Source organism: Prorops nasuta, unplaced genomic scaffold, assembly GCF_024137725.1.
Source record: "Prorops nasuta isolate Cenicafe-Biocafe unplaced genomic scaffold, Cenicafe_Pnas_1.2 PNAS00017, whole genome shotgun sequence".
Classification (NCBI taxonomy): domain Eukaryota; kingdom Metazoa; phylum Arthropoda; class Insecta; order Hymenoptera; family Bethylidae; genus Prorops; species Prorops nasuta.
The window spans coordinates 3,070,368-3,096,949 of record NW_027116814.1 but is presented as its reverse complement, the minus strand read 5'-3'; the positions used below and the strand labels follow the sequence as shown (position 1 = coordinate 3,096,949).

The 26,582-nt window shown below is 40.1% G+C and overlaps 1 protein-coding gene across 2 annotated transcripts in view; it reads right to left on the bottom strand.

Moving 5' to 3' along the window:
- LOC136779622 (uncharacterized) overlaps window positions 1–26,582 on the bottom strand; it is a 106,834-nt gene that overhangs the window by 24,103 nt on the left and 56,149 nt on the right. Inside the window, exon 1 of one of the 2 annotated variants that reach the window (XM_066737310.1) lies at window positions 732–1,811. The exons of the other annotated variant lie outside the window; for it this stretch is intronic. The gene's annotated coding sequence lies outside the window, so the exon portion shown is untranslated. Of the gene's footprint in view, window positions 1–731; window positions 1,812–26,582 lie in introns of those variants that run through there. 2 annotated transcript variants of the gene reach the window in all.

Sequence of the window (26,582 nt, the reverse complement as noted above, 5' to 3'; positions counted from 1 at the left end):
AAGGGATTTATAGGGCGCGATGCTGCGTCGTTGGTGTGGTGGAGCCCTTAATAAAGTCACGCGTTGCCCATAATAATAAAGCTGCGAGCTCTGCTCCGGTATTCTAATGGAATAACGATATCGCGGTCATTACGAGGCATAAACTGTACGAGTGATGCTTCGATGACGTATTTCAATGGGAAGACGAGGATCGTGTGTATTTTATATACAAACGCACACACTCGCGTAGGCGTCGGGGAGCAACAGTGGTAGGCAATATATATATATATATATATACACACAATTTACCAATCCGCTTTCGTCCTTTCCCTTCGCGTCAACCAGAGTCGCGCGTGTGCCGTGTGTATAGCGTAGAATCGTCCCGATTACGCTATCCCCTTAATGCGCTGCGTGTCGTATATACATCTATACCGCACTATATATATATATATGTACATCGTTGTTCTTGGCCGTCGGATCGTCGGTCGAGTAGAGCGATCGTAGGAGGGAGGCTGATGTATAAGAGAAGATGGAAGAAAAAGGTGGCACAGAGTGCTTATGTTTATATATATATATATTTATAGAGGGTCTTTGTATGCGTGGAAGGAGAGAGAAGCGCGCGCGAAGAGATGGGGGGGGGGGGGGGGAAGGTGGAGAGAGATGGGAGAGGCGGTCGGTAGCGTACGTGGTCGGAGGTTGCTCAACTTGACATCGGTCCGCAGTGACGTCACCAAAAAATCGACTCGACTTACCACGAATCGAGCCGCCTCTGCCTGCCCCGCTGATCCGCGATCGTCTCTTTTTCTGCTTCTCACTGCTCCTTTGCGACAGATCGGTATCTGGATCCCCAATGTCCGAGAGAACGACGCTGAAAACTTGTGCTATCACTCGGTACTGTCCAACACTATCGAGCGATCGATTTATCCCGAAGGCGACGGTAGCAACAATATCGTGTATTAACCGATGTAGCAGCAGCACATTTCTTTGTTCCTCCTCCTCCTCCTTCCTGCTCGCTCGGCAAACTTGTATATTATACACACCGCGGACGTACGCTACATTCGCGAGGATACCTTTTATAACGGAACGTCAGTTAATCGGTTCACGTTAGACGTCCGTCCGAGCTACTCACACGCGCACAGATATCGCTACCGTAGCGTGGTAGAAACGGATGTGTGCGGCACGGAGGAGCAAAAAAGCACCGAGTACACAACAACACCTTTTCAAATTGCACAGTGAAATAAAACCAACAAAAAAGAAAACAGAGTCGTAGAAAGCACCGATCTCTTCCACGAAGAGATTGTAAACACTATCTATTAATCCACAGTTGCGTATATCGATGTTTGCGAGAGTCGAACCAGAAATAGTGCAATCGAACGTTGGTCGTTTTAGCACCAGAGAGACACGGCAGGTTCGGTGAACGATCGGGCTCGACTCGCTTCTGTCCGATGATGAGAGTTCGAAGACTGTAGTTGGCGCGTTCAAGGGGGGGGGGGGGAGTAAGAGAGTGGGGCAAAGGTTTACAAGGCAGGATAGCTCGAGGGAGAGATAAAGAGAAGCACGGTTGGGGGTGTGGGAGAAAAAGAGTAAGGACGAGTCGGGAAGGACGGACGGAAGGAAGAAGGAGAGAGAGATAGAGTTATTATAACAAGGTGGATGGAGAAAACACTAAATCCAATTGGAAGCTACGAAGTATCTCGAGTACGATACGCACGCGAGTAAGTCTCGAGCACGACTGACGATCGGAACTGGAGTCGGGCTCGAGCGAGCGCTGGCGCGTATACGGCGATGCCGAAAGCCGACGTCGGCCGAGCGTCTGGCGCGAAGATAGCCGAGTCAATCCCTCGGTACCGCTACGACACGAGTTCGGAGTTCGGACCCGTTTCGGCTCCCCCCCACTCCTTCGCGATGTACCGGTTCGCTCTTACCAATTGTCGCTGTCCTTCTCCTCCCTTCCCCCCCTCCCCAACTCACTCTCCTTTACTCTAGCTACGTATACACCACTATATATATATATACACACATTATATCTCCCTCTCTAGTCGTCCCACTCCACCTGCCTACCACGCGCGACCCTCCACCCCGCGCTCACCGATCCTCGTCCATCGACACGTAGCCTCCCTCCCCCCTCCACCTTCTCCCTCGACGTTCACCACCACCTCATCCTCCTCTCCGCAACTACCATCAGCCTCTTCCTCTATTCGCACTCCAACCTCCACTGTACTATATATACAATATTACTCGTGCAAGCGCGAGCGCAACCTCATAGCTTATGCATATATATACACACACGCCCTTTCGTCCTTACAGTCTCCATTTTTCCCAATATTCTCCCTATTTCCTATTTTAATTAACTCGTTAATTATGACGAAGCGTTCTCCGCTCGTGTTTCGATACGCTCGCGGCTCCGACGGCCTTTCGTAACCTCGATTCTTCTTCACGCACACTCGTCGCTTTACGGAGATGTAAACGTGTTGTTACCGTGGATCTCTCTTTCTATATATATATATATATATATATATATATATATATATCGCAGTACAGACTTTAATATTTGATTTACTCTGGACTCGCTACTGATGGGGCTTTCAAAGTTTCAAGAAGCACTGGAATATGCTTATCCGTCGGTTTGTTCATTATCTAAAACCTTGCTGGTTAGATAAAGAAACTGGTTTCCAAGCTTTGGCCACGCACGAAAATTCTATACGTGTGTGGAGTTGTGTGTGTATAAAGTGTAAATATGAATGAACTTGATTTTCAATATCGACTAGATAACATTGATGTTCTCTTTTGCTTAATATAAATATATATATATATATATGTATGGTGTATCTGTATATCGCATTGGCGCGGTAAATAAAGCACTTTCTTGCCGCTCAGCGAAAACCGAACCATTCGTCATTGGAATTTAAAGTGACGCGACGCGCGACAAAATATTTATTACGATCCGACAGCGAGTTCCTGCCACTCTTTTGTTGCAAATCGTTTTTTATACTTAATCGAGCTTTATAATAATAATAATAACCTTGTTTCGATGACACTGGTCTCTTAATATCGTTCTTAACAACATTTTTATAAGTGATAAAAATAGTGTTTTTAATAATAAAAAAAATCATTGGAGGGGGGGGGGGGGATTCAAAGTGACGCGACGCGTGACGAAATATTTATTACGATTCAACAGCTAGTTCCTGGCACTCCTTTTTTGCAAATCGTTTTTTATACTTAATCGAGCTTTATAATAATAATAACAAACTTTCCTCGATAACACTGGTCTCTCCCCCCCCTCTCACTCTTTTAATATGGTTCTTAACAAAAAACATTAAAATTGATAAAAATAATTGAATTTTTAATAATAAAAAAAATCTGCAATCGTATCACCATAACTTATCCTTAAACTGTACTTTATAACTCGTAAAGCGAGGTTTAATCCAGTTAATAGTAGGGCTAACCAGAGTCGTGCGAAAATAAACAGTGCTAGTGATAACTCGTATTTGTACTTGATAGCGTGAATCTATAAATTGTGCAAATGAAAATTCAGTAGATAATGCGAACAGTGCGTTTGTTCGAGTGACATAAAAAAAAGCTTCGATTACACATTTGATGATTTTTTACTGGAGCACCAATGAGGAGGGGGGGAATAACCCAAACACGTTACATAGTCTCGTGTCCATCCAAATACACACACACATATACTCCCGACGAATCAAGATTGGAAAAACTGAGACAAGCCTAAGTTTGGATTCAGCGAGCAACAGCAAAGATTCCTCGATCAACTTAATAATACTTTCTTATAACCGTATCAGACTCTGGCTTCGTGCGTATAATACTATTCGACTACTCGTCCAACTTTACTGCAACGTGGGGGGGGGGGGGGGGGGCTAACGAGATAGTTCCTCGTAACTTTACAAACGACGCCGGGTAAAGCGTAATTTTATTATCGAAAGGATATCGCTGGGCCAACTTTTGTAAAATTTCGTGTCTCGAAAAAATACTTTGAAAATGATTTTATTTTTTTTACAAACTTTTTCTTCGTTTTAGGGTGAAATTATACCTTCACTGAAATTTTATTTCCAAGTCGTTTGGAACAGGATGTATTTTCGTGTTGTACTTAAAAAATGCGAGATTGAGAAGCGGCTATTTATAATAAAGGGGGGGGGGGTATGACGAAAATGGTTACAGGTTTAAAGAGACGAGGGAGGGGGGCTGAGATTGAGAGTGTGCGTGAGAGAGAGAGAGAGAGCTCTCGGCGCAACAGGCGTTTAGCCATTCGACGATGCGTGCGACTCGTCGTGCGTTCCGCAATCGTTGGTCGCGCGCGACCTTAAAATTCATTGGTCGACTTTCGTGCGACCCGCCCCCGCATCCACGTTCCACTCGAGAAGCCTCGATGCGATTAATTCGATGCAATCGCCGGTCTCTTTCCACGAGCGAAGACAAAGATCTAGGGACGCTGATGAATTTTTCTCACGGACTGTACTTCTATTAGGATAATAATAATAACAATATAGACCGAGTCTCAGTGTGACACTAGCGTTGCTGAAGAGGAAATAAACGCGATGCTGAAGAGTGTGCTGTGCGTGTAACGAGAGGGGGATCGGTGTTTGCTTGTGTTGAGGATGGATGCTGTATATATATATATATATATATATATATATATATAGGTAGAAGCGTGGAGAAACAGGTATACAAAGAGGGGAATTGCGGAAAGCCAAAGGAAAGGTGCACCAGAGTGTACAGGAAGGGTCTCTGTGTATATCGACATTCTTCTGTTCACTGGTGCTGCATAAAATGCAACTAATAATTTACCATGTAATAAATATCCAATTAAAATAATCCATTCGTGCTTCTAATATATGTTACGTAAATTGTATTTATCGACAAGTTCCGGCTAGACGCGCGGATTTAGCGGCGAAAGGAGATTGAGTGGATTTTGGAGTCACTTCCGGTTGTCGAGCATAGGCTGAAAGAGAGTTTTAAAAAATAGCGAGCGGAGCGTGGTGTAGAAAAAAACCTTAAGGGGGGGGGGGGGGTGAGCTGGCACGCGCGTGGATTCTGGAGAAGCGTCCCTTTAAAAGAGTGGCAAGATGGCTGACACGGTGACTAGGATAACGTGGTTGTTCAATTTTGAGGCGAGGAGATACGCAGGTTCCGTTTCGAAGAATACGAGTACAGTTACGACGCTAGTTCCGAGTGATTTCCCCCTTTCCCCCCTCCAAATAATTTTTGAAGCCACTTCCGGTTGTCGAGCATAGGCTGAAAGTGAGTTTTGAAAAATAGCGAGCGGAAAGCGTCGTAAAAGAGGCTAAAAATTGGTAGAGAAAAAGCCTTAAGGGGGGGGGCTGAGCTGGCACGCGTGCGAACTCTAGCGGAGCGTCCCTTTAAAAGAGTGGCAAGATGGCTACGAGAATATGCGTAGGATAACGTAGTTGTTTAAATTTGTGGCCAGAATATACCCTTGTTTCGCTGCGACACGAGTTCCTTGTGATTTTCCCTTTACCCCCCCCCCCCCCTTCTGTGAACAGCTTTTGGGGTCACTTCCGGTGGTCGTGTATACACTAAACAAGAGTTCAGAAAAATGGCAGCGATCGTAGAGCGTCGTAGAGGCTAAAAATTGGTAGAAAAAAAACCTTAAGGGGGGGGGCTAAGCTGGCACGCGTGCGAACTCTAGCGGAGCGTCCCTTTAAAAGAGTGCAAGATGGCTACACGAGACGGTGCCTAGGATAACGTGGTTATTCAATTTTGTGGCGAGGAGATACGCGCGTTCCGCTGCGAAGAAAACGAGTACCGCTACGACACGAGTTCCGAGTGATCCCCCCCCCTTCTCCCTCCCCCTCCGAGCAGCTTATCCGTCTCCTTCCTCGCAACTCCCCCCCCCCCCCTCAAACACCAGCCGTCGTTGTCACTTCCCACTGCCAGCTGTTTATCCGTCCATCCACCGTTTTCCAACTCCCCCCCACCACCACCACACTCACACAGACGCTCGTACACGCGCCGAGTCAAAGCGAAGCCTAACCTCTCCGTCACCGTGCACCACAACGTCCTTCGCCAGCTCCGCACTTTTTTCCACCTCGCTCGAGGCTGCGTCCAAACTTGCCAGTAATTCCATTTTTTTTGCACGCTCCATCGCTTCGAGATCGCCTTAATTCTCTCGTTACGATTCGGACGGAGCTCCACTCGATTCCGTATCGGCACCGAAGAGCGGACGCTTCTTCGGACAAACGTGCAGCGTGATCCGCTTTACCCATGTTGGTGCGTGTACATATTTGCGCGGTGGAACGCGGCACGCGTACACACCGTACCGGGAGCGTAACATCGTAACGGGTGTCATAATCTCGTTGGCGGTGCAATCGAGAATTATACGATGTGCGAACTCATAATTGCCGGAAAGCTCTTGGCAAATAACGATTTAATCGCCGAATCATTTTCTTTGTCCATCCAAATCGCTTTCCCATTAGCTCGTTTAGATTCGAGAGATATCGTCTTTGATGTTGGATGTATATATATATGTATATGTATGTGGGAAGGTGTATGATACATCTAGGTATACTGGGTATTTTTACAGTTCCTTTGTTACCCGTTGTTTAATTGCGCAAGGAAAATGGATTTTAGTCCGGCAGAACGGCGATCCACGGCTGGTACTGACAAACCAACGCTGATTTTACAGCGGTTCTCTGTGCAACGAGTCTCTCCTTTCTCCATAACAGTTTCGTACAATCTTCGGTGCAGCGGATATTTTAACTTAGGCTATCTATAAGTTTGCTATATATATATATATAGGTGTTTGTTTATGCAAATACAAATATACAATTAATTTACGATGAATCCAAGTGGAAAATTGTACAGATTTAGTGGTTTATCGATGCTCGATGATTAAAAAGGGTAAAGAGCAACGTGAATTTTTCTCGAGTCACAAGATACAGCGATTTTCTGTAACGAGTTTCCTTTCTCCATAAGAGTTTTCCACTGTCTTAGGTACAGTAAATATTTTAACGTAGGCTTCCTATAATTTTGCTATATATATACAGGTGCTTATTAACACAAATATAAATATATAATTAGTTTACGACGAACCCAAGTGGAAAATCGTACAGATTTAGTGGCTTGTCTGTGTTCGATGGTTAAAACGGGTAAAGGGTAGCGTGAATTTTTCTCGAGTCACAAAAGGAGGACCCTCCGAATTTCAAAGGTCCCGCCCCGCCTGCTTAACCCCTTTAACCCTCCGGTAATCTCGCCCGATCCCACGGAGACGTAGTCAAAGGCCAATGTTCCGGCACGGACACCGATGCACAACCATAACACGAACTACACGCACATATATATATATATATATATATATATATATAGTGCATCCGAGATGGGAAAGGAGCCTCCTGCCACTTTGCGCGCGCTGCGTCTACACTTGTAACTAACTCGTTTAACCAGCGTTTTTCAAGCAATCCGCTTCAACTCGTGGAATATTGCGATAGTAGAAAAAGTTCTATTGAAATTTATGAAAAAACGGGAATTATCGTTAATCCGTGATAAAGGTCATAGGGTTAGGATTTAAAAGGTGGATGATGAAGGGGTGGGGGTAAATGGTAGAGAGAAATTTATAAGGGTGGGGGGGGGGGGGGTATTCACAGAGGCTTCATGGAAGAGAGGATGAGTGGAGAAACGCTAAAGAGCGTTATCATGCTCGTTGACGGTGGGCACGCTCCACACGCATAGAGGTGAATGGTGGGGGTCAGGGAAGGTGCTAGGCGAGTCGAGCGCAAGAGGGAGAGAGTGGCTTGCCGCGTGCTTGGCCTCGTTTGGATAGTTGAAAAAGAACTGACGCGTTTTCCTGCTTCTCTCTGGTGCATAAGAAAAAGGGCAAAGGGTGCGAGGAGTAGGACCAGGGTGTTTTGGTACCGAAAGTGTACTAATAGTGCACCTTGTAGTAGATAAATATTGATATATATGTGAGAAATGTGCAATTGTCTTCTATATATATATATATAGTATAATGAAAGAAGACAAATGGAACTCGGTCGTTTGGATAGTTGAAAAAGAATTGACTCGTTTTTCTGCTTCGTTTTGGTGCATAAGAAAAGGACAGGGGATGTGAGGAGTAGGACCAGTATGCTTAGTTACCAAAAGTGTACTAACAGTGCATCCCACAAAAAATACTGATGTACATATGACATTAGAAATGCAATCATTACGATAGAAACAGAACTCGGTCGAAACTCCGAGAACAATTTTTCCACAAAATATAAAGGCTAGATCAAGTCTGGATACTCGTATGTTAAAAATGTGAATGTGCGATGCTCAAAATAAACTTCTAATCTATGATAAAATTACATCAACAGCATCCTATACCAAAACACCAATGTGTTTTACGTACAAACAGGGTTGGTTTTGTCTTCTGCTTACTCGAATCATATATATATATATATATACATACAGTAAAAAGGAAGGAGAGAAAAGGACAGGGCGATTTACAGAGTTTCGTTCCTCTCCTTTTCGTGCCTCGTGTCCGTTCAATTACGAGACAGGCCGGAGTCGGAGTACAACGCTCTCGGGGAAGCGTGCAAAACATCATGGCTACGAAACGAGTCCTGCCTCTCTCTCTTCTCTTCGCGATACAAAACTGCGTCTCTCATCCTCCCCCTCCCCCCTCCTCTTTATCTCCAGCGAAGAGAAGCAGCAGCGGCAAGTTTACTCGTTTGCTCCTCCAGAGACAGAGAGAGAGAGAGAGAGAGAGAGAGAGAGAGAGAACAGCGTACATTTACGCTCTGCCATCGGAAAGCGCGCGGAGTCCCAGGCTACACCGGGTACTACCATCAGCCCGGAGCGAGAGAGTGTGCGAGAAAATTCTGTTTCTCAAGGACGTTGCCGGAGGAGACCGAGGAGAGCCGTGTTATCCGTCCCGGCGTAATATCGCGCACCGCCACCGCTTTTACCATGAAGAGACTCGCAGAGGCCGAAGACCCATCCGCGAGCCTCTTCTTGCAGATACCTCGGAAGTCGGTGACGATACTGTGTGTGCCCCCTAGCTACTTTGTGTGCAGGCTTCCTCGTCCGCGTGTTTGCCTACCTGAACCCAACGAGCCTCCTGCTCGCAACTTGCCTCGAAGAGCTACCGGATCATCCTTTCAATTTCTTTTGTAACTCACGGGCCTTTCGGCTGTAGTCTTCCGATTGCTGCACCATGCTAAAGTTAGACTTTGTTGTATAGTCATTTTTTGCTCGTTTTGAGGTAGTGGTTGATATTCGATGATTCTCAGGGTTTTGTGTATGTCATTTTTAGTTCATTTTGAGGTAGTGGTTGATATTCGATGATTTTCAGGGTTTTATGTATTCCTATTTATACTTCAGGGTCTTCTTTTGAACCTCTTAATGGAGCGTTGCTGATGTTGGATCGGTTGTTAACGTTGAATTTTTTGAATAGATACCGAGGATGTTCTGTGGATATTCTGTGAATATCTCTGCATATTTAAGGGATTTTTAATATGTATTCAGATCTTTTTTCCACGACCTTCAGTGTTTTATTCAGTTTAACAATTGCAGCTTCTTCGTCTCTTCAACATCTGACGCATATCTTGTTATTTACTCAGGATCATCCGTATAATTGTTCATCGTTGATTTATTGATTTAATCTTATAATTGACGTTACTCCGACTCTTAGGACGTAGATTTGGATTTGAAGAATTTTAAAACTGGTACTCGAATTTGTCGGATGATTGAACGTGGTATTTTGCGAGTCTCTTCTTGCAGATAGTTTCTCATTGGTGACCATACTGCATAGCTACTTTGCGCTTCCTTGTCTGCGTGTTTGCCTACCTGCCTACCTGCATCCTTCTCCTCCCAGCCAACTAGCCTCAACGAGCTACCGGATCATCCTTTCAACATCCTCTGTACCTTCCTTGCCTTTTGGCTGTAATCTCCCGATGGCTACACTGTGCAGTCCCTTCAACTTTATGCCAAACTCATTTCTAATATACCTTGAAGAAGCAGTTGATATGTAACGATCATTAGGTTTTCATGTGTTCCTGTTTTCAGAAAATTGTTTTTGAATTTTCAACGAGCTTCCGGATCATCCTTTCAACATCCTCTGTACCTTCCTTGCCTTTTGGCTGTAATCTCCCGATGGCTACACTGTGCACTCCCTTCAACTTTATGCCAAACTCATTTCTAATATACCTTGAAGAAGTAGTTGATATATAACGATTATTAGGTTTTTATACGTTCCCGTTTGCAGAAACTTGTTTCTGAACTTATTTTTGAGCTTCTTAATGAAACGTTGCTGACGTTAGTGAGTTTCAACGTTGAGTTTTTTAAGTAGATACTGAGGATGTTCCGTGGATATTCCGAGGATATTCTGTGAATATCTCTGCATATTTAAGAGATTTTTAATATTTAATCAGATATTTTTTTCACGTTTTTCAGTATTTTATTCAGTTTTGACAATAGTCGCCTCTTCGTCTCTTCAACATCTGGTGCAAATCTTCTTATTTAGTCAAGATCATCAATATAATTGTTCATCGTTGATTCGTTGACGTTACTCTGATTCTTGGGACGTAGATTTAGATTTGAAGAATGGTAAAACTGGTATCCTGAATTTGTAGGATGACGGAGCGTGGTATTTTGCGAGGCTCGCCATTGGAAATCGTTGAAGCGGCCAAAAGCTGGCTGGCTGGCTTGGCGCGTGCGTGCGTTCGGTTCTTTGCTTGTATTGTACGTGTAGGTGTTTTGGCGCGGATTGTAGTCCTCGGACAGAGAAAGTGATGTAGAAATAGTATTATTGTTATTATACAAAGGTTTGCACTTTGAAATTTTTTAAATAAATATACTATAAAATATAGAATTTAAGGAATGTTTTTTTTTATAAATTGCAATAAATGGATTTTAGTGGTTAAATAAATCTAATAATTATTATACAATTGAAATGATAAAAAATCCATAATTTCTGAATCACTCCAATTTTATAATTACTTACAAATATGTAACATTTTTCCTGTTTCTATCACATCTTTCTCCTTTTTAACAATTTATTTTTCTATACGCGTACTTCTCTCTCATATTACCTTCACACATGTACAAATTACACTAAAGTTAAATTTTATTTTGCATGGAAGATATAGCTCACATAAGCTGATAAGTTTAGATTTTTTAAATTGTAATACTTAAATATTTGATTTAGCTAACTACTTCCAGGGAAGTTTCTTTTAGAGAGGTCATTCGTCTATGTATATATGTGTGTGTGTGTGTGTATAGTGGAGGTAAGTTGGTTCGGTTTAAAGGCCGATCTGCCATGATGCGGGAGAGGGAAAATATCGAGCCAGCTGGAGAGTAATGGGGTAGCAACAAGAGGGATGGGAGGGGGTGAGCTAAAAGAGAGAGAGAGAGAGAGAGAGAGAGTAGGAGAGCGAGCAACAGGAACGAGAGGAAAATGGGTGAAGACGGCTAGTGGTGCAGTATGGTAACCTCAAAGCAAATTCCTGGCAAAAGCCGAACTGACCCGAGCCAGCCCGACTGGACTTGGCTCCCCCCCCCCCCCCCCCCCGGCTTCTGGCAACAGAGGCATTCGCCTCCGGACCATTCACAATTCTTCCTTTCCTCTACCTGACAGTCTTTTGTCTCCTCAACATTGTAAAAACACTCTCTAACCTCTCTAAGAATCCTGTAAACACTTTTAATAGCTCCATGATACTCTCGCTCATTCTCTTATAAACAGAGAGTAACAGAGAATAAATGCTGTAGATTCCAGATAATTACGAGTCATAAATAAATCTTCAAAGGAATCACTAACACATGCGAATCACGATTAATCGAATTATAATTTATCATTTTAGGAATTGTAGGAGTTTGGTTTGTTAAATTTTAATGGGGTATTCTGTGTAATAATCATGATTCAGTTGTATATATGCACGTAAATTTTTGGATAATTAGAGGAAAAAATAAACAGTCGAGTGTTTATAAAATTAAGATGAAATATTCAGGAATAGTCAGGATTTTGTGACTTTTTCTGTAAATTTTGTAATTCTTTGCTCGTACTTTAATTAATTCAATTATCAAATTGTACAATAAATCCCAAGTTCACTCGACTCAAGAATGACGAAAAAAGCAAAGAAAGCAGTGCCATCATTGCAACAAGATTCGTGAATTCCAAAATAAGCCACAAAGTGAAAACAAAATTATTTAACGTTCTATAAATTTTGCAAATCTTCATCATCCTATTTCTAATAAACTCCACTCAACATTACCAAACTGCAACAATAAATCTCAACTTCGCTCTACTCAAGAATCACGAAGAAAGCAAAGAAAGCAGTGCCATCATTGCAACAAAATTCGTAAATTCCAAAATAAGCCACAAAGTGAAAGAAAAATTTTTCAATAATAACAACTAAAAAAAAAAAAAAAAAAAAAAGACGAACATCTCTACAGAAGCATATATCTACTCCACTGTACTAAATAATCTTCCCCGAAGAGATTCTCTCGTCTAGAAGGCGAAAGGCTATGATGCTACATGTAGGCTCTATAGCTATATATATATATATTGTTATAAGTACGGTGTCCCGTAGTTTGTCCTGCTTCCGCAAGCTCGTGCCTTTCAGCTCCCGTCTTCGTTCATCTGCCAGGCTGAGAGAACTGGTTTGAAGGTGGGGGTTGCGGCAGGAGAGGCTTTTGTTCTGCTTCGTCTACCGCTACGCTGCGTTCTGCTCTCTCTTACACACACACACACACACAAACTCCTTTCCCAGTTCAAAGTTGCGTTGCGTCGTGTTGCGCTCTTTTACGTACGCACTGATCGTCACGTAGCCCACTACTCTCCTCCACTATACTCGTTTGCACTCACACTAACCAATAAGGACAGAGCGAGCCCTTCACCCTTGCAGTAGCAACGCGTTCCTCGTTCCTCGCCGTAAGATCGCCAATCCATACACGTCCAGGTTTCGTTCTCCCCTCTAGCCAACTATACGATCGATTCTCATCGAATCTCCAAATTCTCACCGCCCTTCGTCCTTCGCCCTTCGCCCTTCACCCTTTTTTGTCAAACGCATTATTTACCCTCCCATATACAAGGCTCCTCCCGTTCTCTCATCGACCGGACACCACCATCCGAATCCTACCGACATCCTTATTGCCCGCCTAAAAGACTCACCCCCCCCCCCTTTCCCTTTGCCCTTCTCGCCCCCCCCCCCGATCTTCTTTCCAGCACCAACTTTCATCCTACTCGAAACAACTTTACTCCCCCGCGACAATTTTCGGTCGGGACGCACGCTTCGTTGCGTTGATCCGGTATTTCTGCATCGGTGATTATTAATACTTGTTGGGGGAAGATTAATGTTTGTTAAAGGCGAAGAGAAAGATTGAGACAATTTTTTGATTGAATTTAATAATTCGAGTGGTTAATTGTGTATATGAAGAGATTTTTTACAAGGTTGTGGGTCTGGAGATTCTTCGGTGATCCTCGATGATCTCTCTTTCTCTTTTGCGATTTATCGTAGTACTAGAAGTACCGTTATTAGAGAGAGAGAGAGAGAGAGAGAGAGAGAGAGAGAGAATATTTACTTATTAAAGATAAGAAAATTTGTAAATTAAACAAAACAATTCGAGTGATCAATTATATACAAAGAGGTTTTTTAGAAAGAGAAAGTATAACTCTGGAGATTCTTGACCGATCCTCGAAGATCTTGTGCATTTTACTCTAGCCTTAGAAGTACCGTTATTAGAGAGAGAGAGAAAGAAAAAGAAGATTAATACTTATCAAAGGCAAAAATAAAGATTACAAAATTTGTAAATTAAACAAAACAATTCAAGTGATTAATTATAAACACAGACATTTTTTAGAAAGAGAAAGTATAATTTTGGAGATTCTTGAACGATCCTCGATAGATCTTATGCATGCAATTTACCCTAGTCCTAGAAGTACCGTTATTAGAGAGAGAAAGAACGAGCGAGAGAGAGAGGAGAAACGAAAGGGGATGGTGGATTCTCGTTGCAATCGATTCTTTCTCATTTCCAGGGAGAATTTTTTTTTACTATCCACCAGAGCAGCGAACTAGACCAATGCCCATATAATCCAAGGATCGCGATGCGCATGCACACGATTATACACGAGGATCGATCCCAAAATCAGTTCGATCTTCCTCGATCCATCGATACCCACCACACCAACAATTTTCATTAAAAAAAAAAAAAAAATAGATCTCGACGCAACTTTATTCCGAGAACCGCTTGTTTCATTAAACACATTATTCCCACTGAAGAATATTATGTTATCGATTCTTCAAGGGAGACTAGTCTCTCTCTCTATTTTCCACACAATAAAACCATATTCCTTTTTCTCGAACGGGTCACGTGAATCTCTAATGGCTCTCGCCAAGCTAAATACGATTTTTCACCGATACGATGCAGCAGGTTATAATTGCAGCTACTCGAAACGAAATAAAGTCAATCGGAGAGTTATATCGATGAGAGACTTTCAAAGTATCGCGTATATGTATATATCGAGCGAAAGCTGTGGGACCAGAGTGGGGGAAAAAAAAGGGAAAAAAAGAGGCTCGATTGGAGTTTGCACATAAGGGTTTCAACGTTCCCCCTTTCCTTCGCCACTGTCTCCAACTAAAGAGACAAAGAACGAGTCCTTTTTCGCTGCGTTCACTTTGATAATAATTACGACTCTATATATATATATATAGAGAGAGAGAGAGAGAGCGAGAGTTTTGCGTCTGGCAGGAGAAAAATAAAGACAGAATTACACGTTAAAAATTCGAGAAGTGATGTGGTGATGGAAAAAGTGTATTTTAGAGTCTAGGATACGAGTATATGTGTGTATAGTTATGGGAGTATTGGTGTTGCTAGATTTATTCTTGTTTAAATGGACACGCGAAGGATGCTTATTTCCTCGTCACTGATCAAATTTATTATTTTATAGGAATGTGCGAGGATTCATTTTTTTAATTGGAATATTTTGTTTTATTATATTATTTATGCTAGACGATTTATGTACTTGCTGCCTTTTTTTACAGGCGAAGCTTGCTTTTTGTGAGATATATATAGTTGTGGGAGTATTGATGTTACTATATATATATAGCTCTATTCTTATTTAAATGGACAGGCGAAGGATGCTTCGTTCCACGTCACTGACAAAATTCATCATTTTACAGGATCATGCGAGGAATCATTTTTCTAATTGCAATATTTTATTTTACTATATTATTTACGCTAGACGATTTATGTACTTGCCGCCTTTTTTTACAGGCGAAACTTGCTTTTTGTGGGAGTAATGATGTTACTATATATATAGAGCTCTATTCTTATTTAAATGGACACGCGAAGGATGCTTCGTTCCACGTCACTGACAAAATTCATCATTTTACAGGATCATGCGAGGAATCATTTTTCTAATTGCAATATTTTATTTTACTATATTATTTACGCTAGACGATGTAATGCACTTGCCGCCTTTTTTTACAAGCGAAGCTTATTTTTTGTGGTATTCATCATTTTTCTAATTGCAATATTTTATTTTACTATATTATTTACGCTAGACGATGTAATGCACTTGCCGCCTTTTTTCACAGTCGAAGCTTGTTTTCTGCTGGATCCATCATGCATGATTTTACAGGATCGTTGGAGGAATAATTGAATTCCTCGTGATTAGCGTCGAGCTGCAGGCCTATTCCTAGTAGCGAGTCAATTCGACGCGAGGAAAATCGCGAGTTTCTACTTATTGGCACGGGCAGGTGTTTGCTATATGTTTGCGTGTATTGTGTAAGTGTAAAAAAGCTCGATTGGTATATGGCAGCAGAGCGAAACGCCTCTTTATCGATTCACCCCGATACATGCCACAATGCTAGGAAGATCGGGTTTCCGAGGATCGAACCCTCCGACTTCGTGCTACGAGCACCCAAGTCCTATGCAAATAAACTCCTAAACTCCTATATATATATATATATATATATATGTATGTATATTCTCACGCTTCCTAACGTGCGCAAACAAAGGACAGATTTTTGAGAAAATTGTATCATTCCTCGAGACATATTCTTCTTCAGGGTAATGATGATGTTGCGAGGTGAGTAAGCAAAAAATTTGATGATTTTTACAGGATTTTTGCGAAAATTTTGTCATTTTTTTAGATATCCTTCTTCAGGGTAATGATGATGTTGCGAGTAGAATAAACAAAAAATTTAATGACTTTTACAGGAGTTTACGAAAATCGTATAATTGTTTGAGACATTCTTTTTCATGGCAATGATGATGTTACATTTAAGGTGAATAAGTAAAAGTTTTGATGATTCTTACAACATTTTTGCGAAAATTTTATAATTTTTTTATACATTCTTCTTCAGGGTAATGATGATGTTGCGAGGTGAATAAACAAAAGCTTTGATAATTCTTACAGGAATTTTACAAAAATTGTATAATTTTTTGGGACATTATTTTCAGGATAATGATGTTGTAAGTTGAATAACCAAAAGATTTGATGATTTTTGGGAAAATTGCATCACATCTTACAACATTCATTATCAAGGTAACGATGCTCCACGTTGCAACTCGAATAAGCAAAAGCATCGATCATTTTTCCAAAATGATATTAATATATATATACTAACTGCTGCTCGAATCACCAAATGAACAAACAGGTGCGTAACGATCACAGCAAATGAACGGATTAGCTAAGTAACGCTACTGTTTGCCAGGATCCGATCATACATCAGGATAAAATTAGTTAAACTCAAGGAAAATCGATATCTAATTTCTGTCTTTTATTTCGCTACGCTACTCCGTTATGTTTCCCTTCATTTCGGCTAATTGAAATTTTATGATTAACGAAGAAACGGTGGATATTCTATTTTTTCCAACGAGAAGAATGCTTTTTTATTTTAATCAAATTACTGGCGATTCTTTTTCAGTATCCCCCCCCCCCCCTCCTCTCTCTCTCTCTCTCTCTCTCTCTCTCTCTCTCTTTCTTTATTACAGGGTTGTTATTGGATTAAACCAGGAACGACGAAGACACCACCGTTACACCGGTGCTGAGATCTGTGACGTCACTGGTACCATTTAGAAAAGTGGTAAAAATGGTTAAATGATTGATCCGGCGAGTAGGTCGAAGGACACGGAAGACTAAAAGTCCACAGGTAATTACTTCGCAGACTTTGGCCTCTCTCTTCGTCAACGACCTACCCTTCCAAGGTTGGATGGTTTTGGACAAGCTTCGCGAAGGGTTAAGGGGGGAGGAGGTTGAGGGGCTGCAGGTTAGCATCGCGTAGGGGAGCAGGAAAAGGCATAAAAGAAAATGGTTCTCCTCCTTCTGCACTCTATATACATATATATGATATACAAAACCCCAAGTTTACAATTATATTGAAAAAACTCATCGAAAGAATTTTCCACTCGGATGAGAAAGTTGCGAGAGCTGGATGACGTTGGGACAGCGAGCGATCATGGAGTCATGAAGACGGGAACGGGGTAAACGATGATGGTGCGAAGGGTCTGGGAATTAGAGAAGTAAAAAGGGAGGGGGGGGGGGGGGGGAGAAGTCGGTGGTGGTGGTGGCCAATGAATGGCAAAGTGACTGCGCCAGACCAAGGGCCAATAAAGCGCGCGAGGAAGCTACAACGCACGGCCATTTCGTTCTACTTTTACCACCTACGCTTTCTCTCTCTCTCTCTCTCCTTCGTTCCCGTACTCCAGCATGAATTTCAGAATTGTTTTCCCCCTGCGAACCACATTCGCCCCCTCCCCCCCTTTCTTTCTTCCATCAACGAAACTCGCGCGTCTCTCGCAACGCGAAAAAAAGCCACAATACCATGCAGTCCCGTGATACTCCTCGACAAACGTATTACGCACCGTTTAAAGTCCAAAGCCAGGAGAAAACAGCGGCGGAAAGGTAAACGAAATTAGATTTACCATCTCGCGCTGGAATCATTTTCCTGAACTATTGTTTCATTGGTAAAGAGACCCAGCTTTCTCTCTCTGTCTCTGTTTGTTATAAAACAATTTTTTGTGAAATAATCTTCAACCGATTCAAAATATGAAATTTCACGAACGTCGATCGTTATCGAGCACTTTCAAGATTGAAAGCTGAAGTGATTCTGTATACTGACCGTCTCATTGGAAAAAAGTTCCAACCTTCTTTCTCTCTCTTTCTCTGTTTATTATAAAACAATTCTTTTTGTGGAATAATTTCAAACGGATGGCAGAATTTGGAATGTCACGAGTGTCGATCATCATTGAGCACACTTTCGAGATTGAAACCTGAAGAGATCCTATACCAATGGTCGATCCAACGATGCAATTGTTTATGGTGGTACGTGGGTGGGGTAAAACGTGATTTTCTAGGAAATTTCAACACGAGCGTTTCGATAGAATGGGATGTGAGCGTAGAAAGTCTCGACGAGACGCCGAGACACTTTAACGTCAGTTTCTCGAACGGTGAAAACAGGCCGAGCAGGAATATCGAAATGGCGTTAACAGTCCAGCTAGGTGGAATCGGAATTCTTCTGGATTTAGAGGTTTTAAAGGAAGGTACTCACGGTGGAGCAAAGAAATCGTTTTAAAAATATTGTTGTATTTTCTTAATAATGAAAATGGAGAATTCAAGCAGTCTTTGATTAATATTGGCTAATAATAATTAGGACTCGAGTGGCATTAATTGTCCACTTTGGTGTCTAGAATCAGAATTTTGCTGATTTCAGAGGTTTTATGGGAAGATACTGACAGTAGACCAAAGAAATCGTTTAAAAAAAATTGTTGTATTTTGTTAATAATGAAGATGAAGAATTTAAGCAGTCCCTTGATAAATATCAATTATAATAATTAGCAATGGAGTAGTGTTAACAGTCCAGTTTAGTAAAATTGGAATTCTGTTATTTTCTTATGTCCTAAGGGACTATGCACGTGGTGAAGCAAATAAATCGTTTAAAAAATTGTCCCACATATGCAATAACGATGCTAAAGAATTAAAATAGCCCATTTTGATACACAAACTCAGAATTCAGCTGATTTAAAAAATATTAAGAGACGAAACTCGCGTGATTGAATAAATAATGTCATAAATCACATTCTCCATAACCAATAAAACAATGCTGACGAACAAACACACTCTCACGATGACCACCAAAAAACAATAATTATAAAAACACCGTTAATCCTAATTTTCGAAAAATACCAAAAAATAAAAGTCAAAAAAAAAAAGAAAATCGTCAGTTTTCTTTGGTAAAAGAACAGGGACACACGGACGGACGGAGGCTTATGAATAATTCGAAAGATTATCAGCGAGGCATTGGTGTCTATTTTGCTGAAATGAAGAGTATGCAAATTGGATGGGGGTTTGCTGGCGTGGCTAACAAGAAGTGCTGCCGCCGGAAGTAAACGTATTACCAATATCGAAAGTGTCTGGAAAAGGGGGATGAATGGGGTAAGGAGGGGGGGGGGGGGGGATCATTGTAGAGAGGAGAGTTTAGAATAAATCTCGGGGCTGCGAGCGGTGTGTAATAGACTGCAAGATTTATTCGGCGCTGTTACCCCCTCCCACTACCCCCCCCCCCCCCACTTCCCCGTCCTAGAGGGATCCCAAACTCCCAATGAGCCTGCGTCGCGCGGCACGTAGTCGAGAGAGAGTCCCGCGGGACGCGCGGGACGAAAATCGATCGGGACGTCCCATTAGCCGGTCAACAGGATGTTCCCTAAAACCGATTAATACGATAACAAAACGGCCCGTGAGCACTCGAAATTAATCGCGTCGAGTTCTCTCTCTCTCTCTCTCGAGCTCTCGAGCTGTAGAAATTTACTTGGAGCTCTAATAGAGAATTTAAAAGATTAAATATACTATAACTCTCTCTCTCTCTCAAAAAAAAAAAAACAAAAACAAAAATTAACTCGAAGCTCTAATAAAATTCAAAAAACAAACATTTCGCGAGAATCTTTTCCTTGGAATACAAAATATATAATTAAAAATTGCATATATATATATAGCACACAGAATAAATATATTTTTATATTTAGCGCAGTCCTTCACAAAAAATACTATACAATCCCACTAAATCCCCCGATGACTCTTCGTCCCGTAACATCGGGACTGATCATTGGACATCGACCTTGAGAAAGGAGAAAAGTGGAAGAACGCTGGATTATTTCGGTGGCTGACGAGGACGAGGGGGGGGGGGGGGGGGGGGGGGCGAGGAAGGGTACACGCGCGAGTTAAGGAAAGGCTTCCTCGTTGCAACGTTATTCGGCCAATGCGATTATTCGGGAGCGTGGTGTAAAACAGGCTCGTTATCGGCGTCCAGGACGACAATGGTGGCGCGACAGCCGACAGCTTTTCGCAGTTTAGCCGCGCTTCCCCACACACACACACACGCGCGCGCCGGGCCGGCCGGCGGTCGCCACGGACCCCCCCCCCCCCCCAACCATCCACCCGACACTACCACCCACCCCCCCACTCATCCACCTTCACCGACGACGCCACCGGAAAGATCGATCCGCGCAGCAAGCAACCAACCAAGCAACCAAGCCAGTCGCCGACTTACCAAATTTTCCACTTTTTTCCAATGGAACCCATCATCGAGGCTGTTCCTACATTTTTATTCTGCAATTTCTGCAGTTTTTGTGCGAATTTTCTTAGCGATACGCGGTTTGAATTAGAATTTGTTGATCGAGGATTCTTAAGGTGATAATAAGAAATGAATTGAGAGAAAGAGAAAGAGAAAGAGAAAGATTTCAGCTTTTTGGAAAAACAAGAAAACTAATTTGATTTAAAGGGTCCGCGCAGAAAGCAACCAAGCCAGTCACCGACTTACCAAATTTTTCACTTTTTTCCAATGGAACCCATCATCGAGGCTGTTCCTACATTTTATTCTGCAATTCTTGTACTGTTTTGTGCGAATTTTCTTAGCGATACGCGGTTTGAATTAGAATTTGTTGATCGAGGATTCTTGAGGTGATAATAAGAAATGAATTGAGAGAGAGAGAGAGAGAAAACTAATTTGATTTGAAGGGTCCGGCAGCAAGCAACTAAGCCAGTCACCGACTTACCAAATTTTCCACTTTTTTCCAATGGAACCCATCATCGAGGCCTTCCTACATTTTATTCTGCAATTTCTGCAGTTTTGTGCGAATTTTCTTAGCGATGCGTGGTTAGAATTAGAATTTGTTGATCGAGGATTCAAGGTGATAATAAGAGGCAAATAGAGAAAAAGAGGATATTTAAAGAGAAAGATTTCAGCTTTTTGGAAAAACAAGAAAACTAATTTGATTTGAAGGGTCCGGCAGCAAGCAACCAAGCCAGTCACTGATTTACCAAATTCTCCACTTTTTCACAATAAAACTCAACATTCAGGACCTTTCTACCTTTTACTCTCCAAAACTTTCACTATTACTCATACTTCTACAGAAATAAAAATAAAATTTCTGACTTAAAAATTCTTTACCATTAATAAATAATATAAGAATCAATTAGAAAGAGAGAGAAAATATTTTCAAAGAGAGATTAGAGTCTTTTGAAAGAGTAAGAAAACTCTGATTTGTGGAAGGTGGAAAAAGACAAGTGTTAAAATTCAGTACAACAATCAACCAAACCAGTTACTGATTTACCAAATTCTCCACTTTTTCACAATAAAACTCAACATTCAGGACCTTCCTACCTTTTACTCTCCAAAACTTTCACTACTACTCATACTTCTACAGAATTAAAAATAAAATCTCTGACCTAAAAATTCTTTACCATTAATAAATAATTTAAGAACCAATTAGAAAGAGAGAGAGAGAGAGAGAATATTCTGAAAGAGAGATTAGAGTTTTTTGAAAGAGCAAGAAAACTCTAATTTGATTTGTGGAAGATGGAAAAAGACTGAGCGTGGTCGGAGGGTCCGCGCGTAGGCGTTCCGCGCGTAATTCGGAAGGTTACGCGCGCTCACCCTGACCTAACCCAAGCTGGCCTATCGGCTGAGAGGCCACGAGAGAGCCAGTACGATTCGAGATCCGAGCCGAGCGCTACAGCGGGGAAACCCCTTCGCAGGCCCGACGACCGATACGCAGCACAGAGACCTCTCTCTCTCTCTCTCTCTCTCTCTTAGTCCTCTCCTCCGGTCGGGAGCCACCACCAAACGGCCAGGTCATTTCGCCAACGGAGAAAACCTAACGGTTCCCGAGATTATTAGAGCGCACCACGAAACTACTCCATACAGGTCCTTTAAAAGACAAATCAATTTCTTTATGCTTGCTCTTTCCTACGAGTTTATTTAAATGGATAGAAAAATTGTTATTGAAATAAGAATGATACATTTAATAAACTGCTCCATAGAGGTTTTTTAAGAGACAAATCAATTTCTTTCTGCTTCCTCTTTCTTACGAGCTTATTTAAATGGGTAGAGAAATTATTATTGAAGTAAAAATTATAGAATTAATAAACTGTTCCATGGAGGTCTTTCAAGAAACCAATCAATTTCTTTCTGTTTCCTCTTTCTTACGGGTTTATTTAAATGGATAGAAAGATTATTATCGAAGTAAAAATTGTGAATTTAATAAATTACTCCATAGAGGTCCTTTAATAAACAAGTCAATTTCTTTCTGCTTCATCCTTTTAAAAGTATTTAAATGGATAAACAAATTATTGATGCTATACGAGCAAAAATGGTGTATTTAATATTGATGTTTATTGGCATTATGATATGTTTCTTTATTCCAGTGTGTATGTGTTTTGTGTAGGTCGCACACATACACACACGTATTTTAATTTTATCAAGTACGTGATTTATCAAAATATTTTACATAGAAACAAAAATCAAGAAAAATTCTGTATTTTTTTTTTGTATTTAATATTGACGCTCATTGAAGTTAAACTATGTTTTTTCATCGAAGTGTACATATATATATTGTTCAGGTAACGCAGGTCAGTTTTATCACGTACGTGCTTTCTTGAAATAAATATAAACAAAAAAATTAATAGAAATTCTATAATTAATTTTGTTGTACTTTTTATCCTCATTGGAGTTACCACATTGTTTTTTCATCGATGTATATATATATATATATATATATATATATATATATATATATATATATACATTATTCAGGAAGCATAGATCAATTTAATTAAATACGTATTTTACTGAAATAATTAAAATATAAACAAAATATTCAAGAGAAATTCTATAAATAATTTTTGTGTACTCTTGATACTGATTCGAGTTACAACTATATTTTTCCATCCACATATACATACATATACATATAACTCAGGTAATACAGATCAAGTTTGAAATATCAGTTCAGTCTGCCACATAAACTTGTCTTTTTCTCTTGATAAACACTCTGCAGTCTTTCCTTGGAACTGTACAGTTTTTGTTTACGATTACTGCTAATAGGGCATTTGACCTTTGTGCCGGGGTAGATTGAGAAAAATAGGAATGGGATAGGTTGCTTGTAAATCGCAAAGTATATTGTTCAACAATGAAATCTAGTGCAATAGTTGCGATTGGTCGAGCGGTTTACGCCTTATTGTTACGAGCTTACGTAACGATTCCGTATTAGCCTTAGCTGGGAACAGTGACAGTGGCAGTTACACACCATCGACACAGAATCGAATACCGTAAACTCTTACAATTTTCACGTGCTGACTGAGCCAAGCCTCGTTCTCTGTTATTCGACGATATAGGAGGGAAAAATTTTTGAATTGTTTTTAATGTAAAAATTACACGAAAAATTACTCTTTTATATCGACGTGGCTCCACTGAAAAAATACGTTTAATTTTACAAAGTTGGTATGCGTGTAATGGTAATAAAAGTCGTTACGTGTTGTAATTGTATTTTTGTAGTCATTTTGAGCAAAAAAAATTTAATTTATACAGCTTCAGCATTTATGTGATTCGAACTTGGCACTTGATGACTATCCACTCGATTAATTGTTAATTCTTTGCAGCAGATTTGAGTTTATTTTTGTTTTCTAATTGATATTTTTTGTATTTCATAATCACGCCATAATGCATAGCAGGTTTATATATGTATATATAATTGCTATTTTTTTTAATCTTGCATTAGAAATTTTGGTTACAAATTTTAAAGTACTCTACTGTGCTATTCAGTAAAATTATAATAATAATAACACATTTATTAATATCCACATTGTGCTGTATATAAAAAATTATTACTGAAATGTGAAAAAGTCACAAAAACGCAACAAAAAGTTTCCTAAAATATTTTCTCTTTTTACACAATACAAATATTGTTTTGACCTCACTGACTTGCTATTATACCAAAATGTTATTTAAATAAAAAAAAAACACTATACCTAGTCCTCTTATTGAGAACTTTCGAAAACTCGTCTTTTGACAGTTTCGTTATTCAAAATTGCGTTGCAAGACTGTCTGTCTTATCAATTACTTTAAAAGGCTGAGATAGCGCGGTTAATTGTTTATGAGCAATTAAAAAGATTATCATCGGTTGCTAAATAAATTATACAGTAAAACTTATATGTGTGTGTGGTTGCTGGATGTGAAACGATTGTAATTAACAGAAATTAAGAGAGTTAGGTTTTGTGTGGAAACAATAAATGTTTGTAGTAAGGTAATATTGATGCACATATTCACATATATGTGTATATACATATACAGTAGAACCATTGGACTCACCAAGTGTATATACAGAGCATGGATATGGACCTTGCAGGATTTTACGATTGGTCGACGATTTACTACTCGCAACGTTGAGATGTTTGCTTTTAGAGGGATTGATTACCTCTTCAAGGTCGATCGATAGTTATTAAAATGGTCAATTATTTCGCATTAGTGTCGGATAGCCACACACACATACACTAGCCGGCATTTCAGGAGCCTTCCATTTATCGATCAAAGCTAAAAGAACGTGTAAGGAGTAGCTAAAGTTGCGTTTCTATTGTCGCTGAGGTAAAAAAGGTAACAAAGAAGAGATACGAGGAAGAAGTAGCCAAATTTGCGTTTTTGTTGTTGCTGAGGCAAAAAAAGCAACAAAGTTAAAAAGACACGTAGAAGGAATAACCAAAGCTGCATTTCTGTTATTGCTCAAGAAAAAGAAGTGTCAAAGCTGCGTTTCTGCTGTTGCCAAGGTAAAAGAATTAACAAAGTTGCGTTTTTCTTGTTGCTGCGGCAAAACGAGCAACAAAGTTACAAAAAAACACGTAAAAGGAGAGTAGCCAAAGTTGCGTTTCTGTTGTTGCCGAGGCAAAAGAAGTGAAAGTCAATCTTGGACGCGTTGTTGTTACAAAAGCATAATGGCAGCGTTGGCCCATCCGACGATCAATTGTTTCTAACAAAATGATAGATTCCATCTATCCACTGTTCTATCATTAGAAGGCTGCTTACGCAATCCGTTCGAATTACGCTCTGATCGAGCGTGCTGCGCTACACTCTTGCCGGTTAAGCTAATGTTCAATTACGTATTCCTCTCCGTAAAATAGTAAAATTCGTTGGGTAAACCGTTCTGTGTACACAATTGCCCTGCTGTTCGATTAAACAGTACATATTTCCCTGGAAAAGAAACTTTGCCAGAGCTTATGCTATATATATATAATATTGCGAGGTATTAGAAAATATAGAATTAAAAAACAAATAAACGAGTGTAATTTTATGAAAAATTTATTTTCAAATGTAGGGGAGACCGGGAACAATTGTAACATTCAAATTTGTGGCTCCGTCCATTAATGAAATTTAAAATCGTTCAGTACCTTTCTTGAAAACTACAAGACGCTGTAGTTGAAATAGTTTAGGACCGCCAATGCTAAGCTACTGTTCGTGGAAATGAGAAAATCAGTTTTAGGCACTCTTGTGTAATTATTTCACTTGCTCTTTAACTCTGAATTGCTGAAATACTATTATGTAAATATTAAAATTCAATACATGACTGAAATCGTCATTTCTTTGAGTAAATGTTTCAACGTCGAACGATTTTTAAATATGAAATTATCTTGGCTAAATTTTACTATGTAGTAATTTGGAGCGTGTGGGGTCAATTGTAACAAGTAAACCGATGTCGATTGTACCATGCTAATTGAATAGGAAAATCATAGATGTTTCTATCGCGTCTTCAATAACTCATTACATATTGCAATAAACATCGTTCCGATCAAGTAAATGTTCAAATGTTACAAGAAATAAAAATAATTTTCATAAAAAAAATTTTATTTTTATAAAACAGTCAATAGTGGTTATTTTGATTTTTTACAAGTAAATTTCATTGTATCGTGCATGTTAACCTTTAGATAACATACTCAGTTTATTGAAGTATCTTCAACTACTTTTTTATCCATGCACTATGGGAATTACGCACATTTTACAATTGAAAATCGGTGTGTTACAATTGACCCCTGTGTGGTGTCGATTGTAACAAATTGCACGTGGTACTATATTCATTGTTTGCGCATGGATTAATTAAAATATCACTTCAATAAAAATATATATTTGCATTCTAGACATACGTAGTAAGTATTACAATTTTTTTGAGATTTTTAACACTACTGGGATCTTTGGAAAAAAATGAGATTCACTTTTTGTTACAATTGTCCCCGGTCTCCCCTATATTATATTAAAAAGAGTTTTTGTAATATTTGCATATCATTGTTATTCATGATTATTTGCAGTTATTTTAAAAGATATATTTAA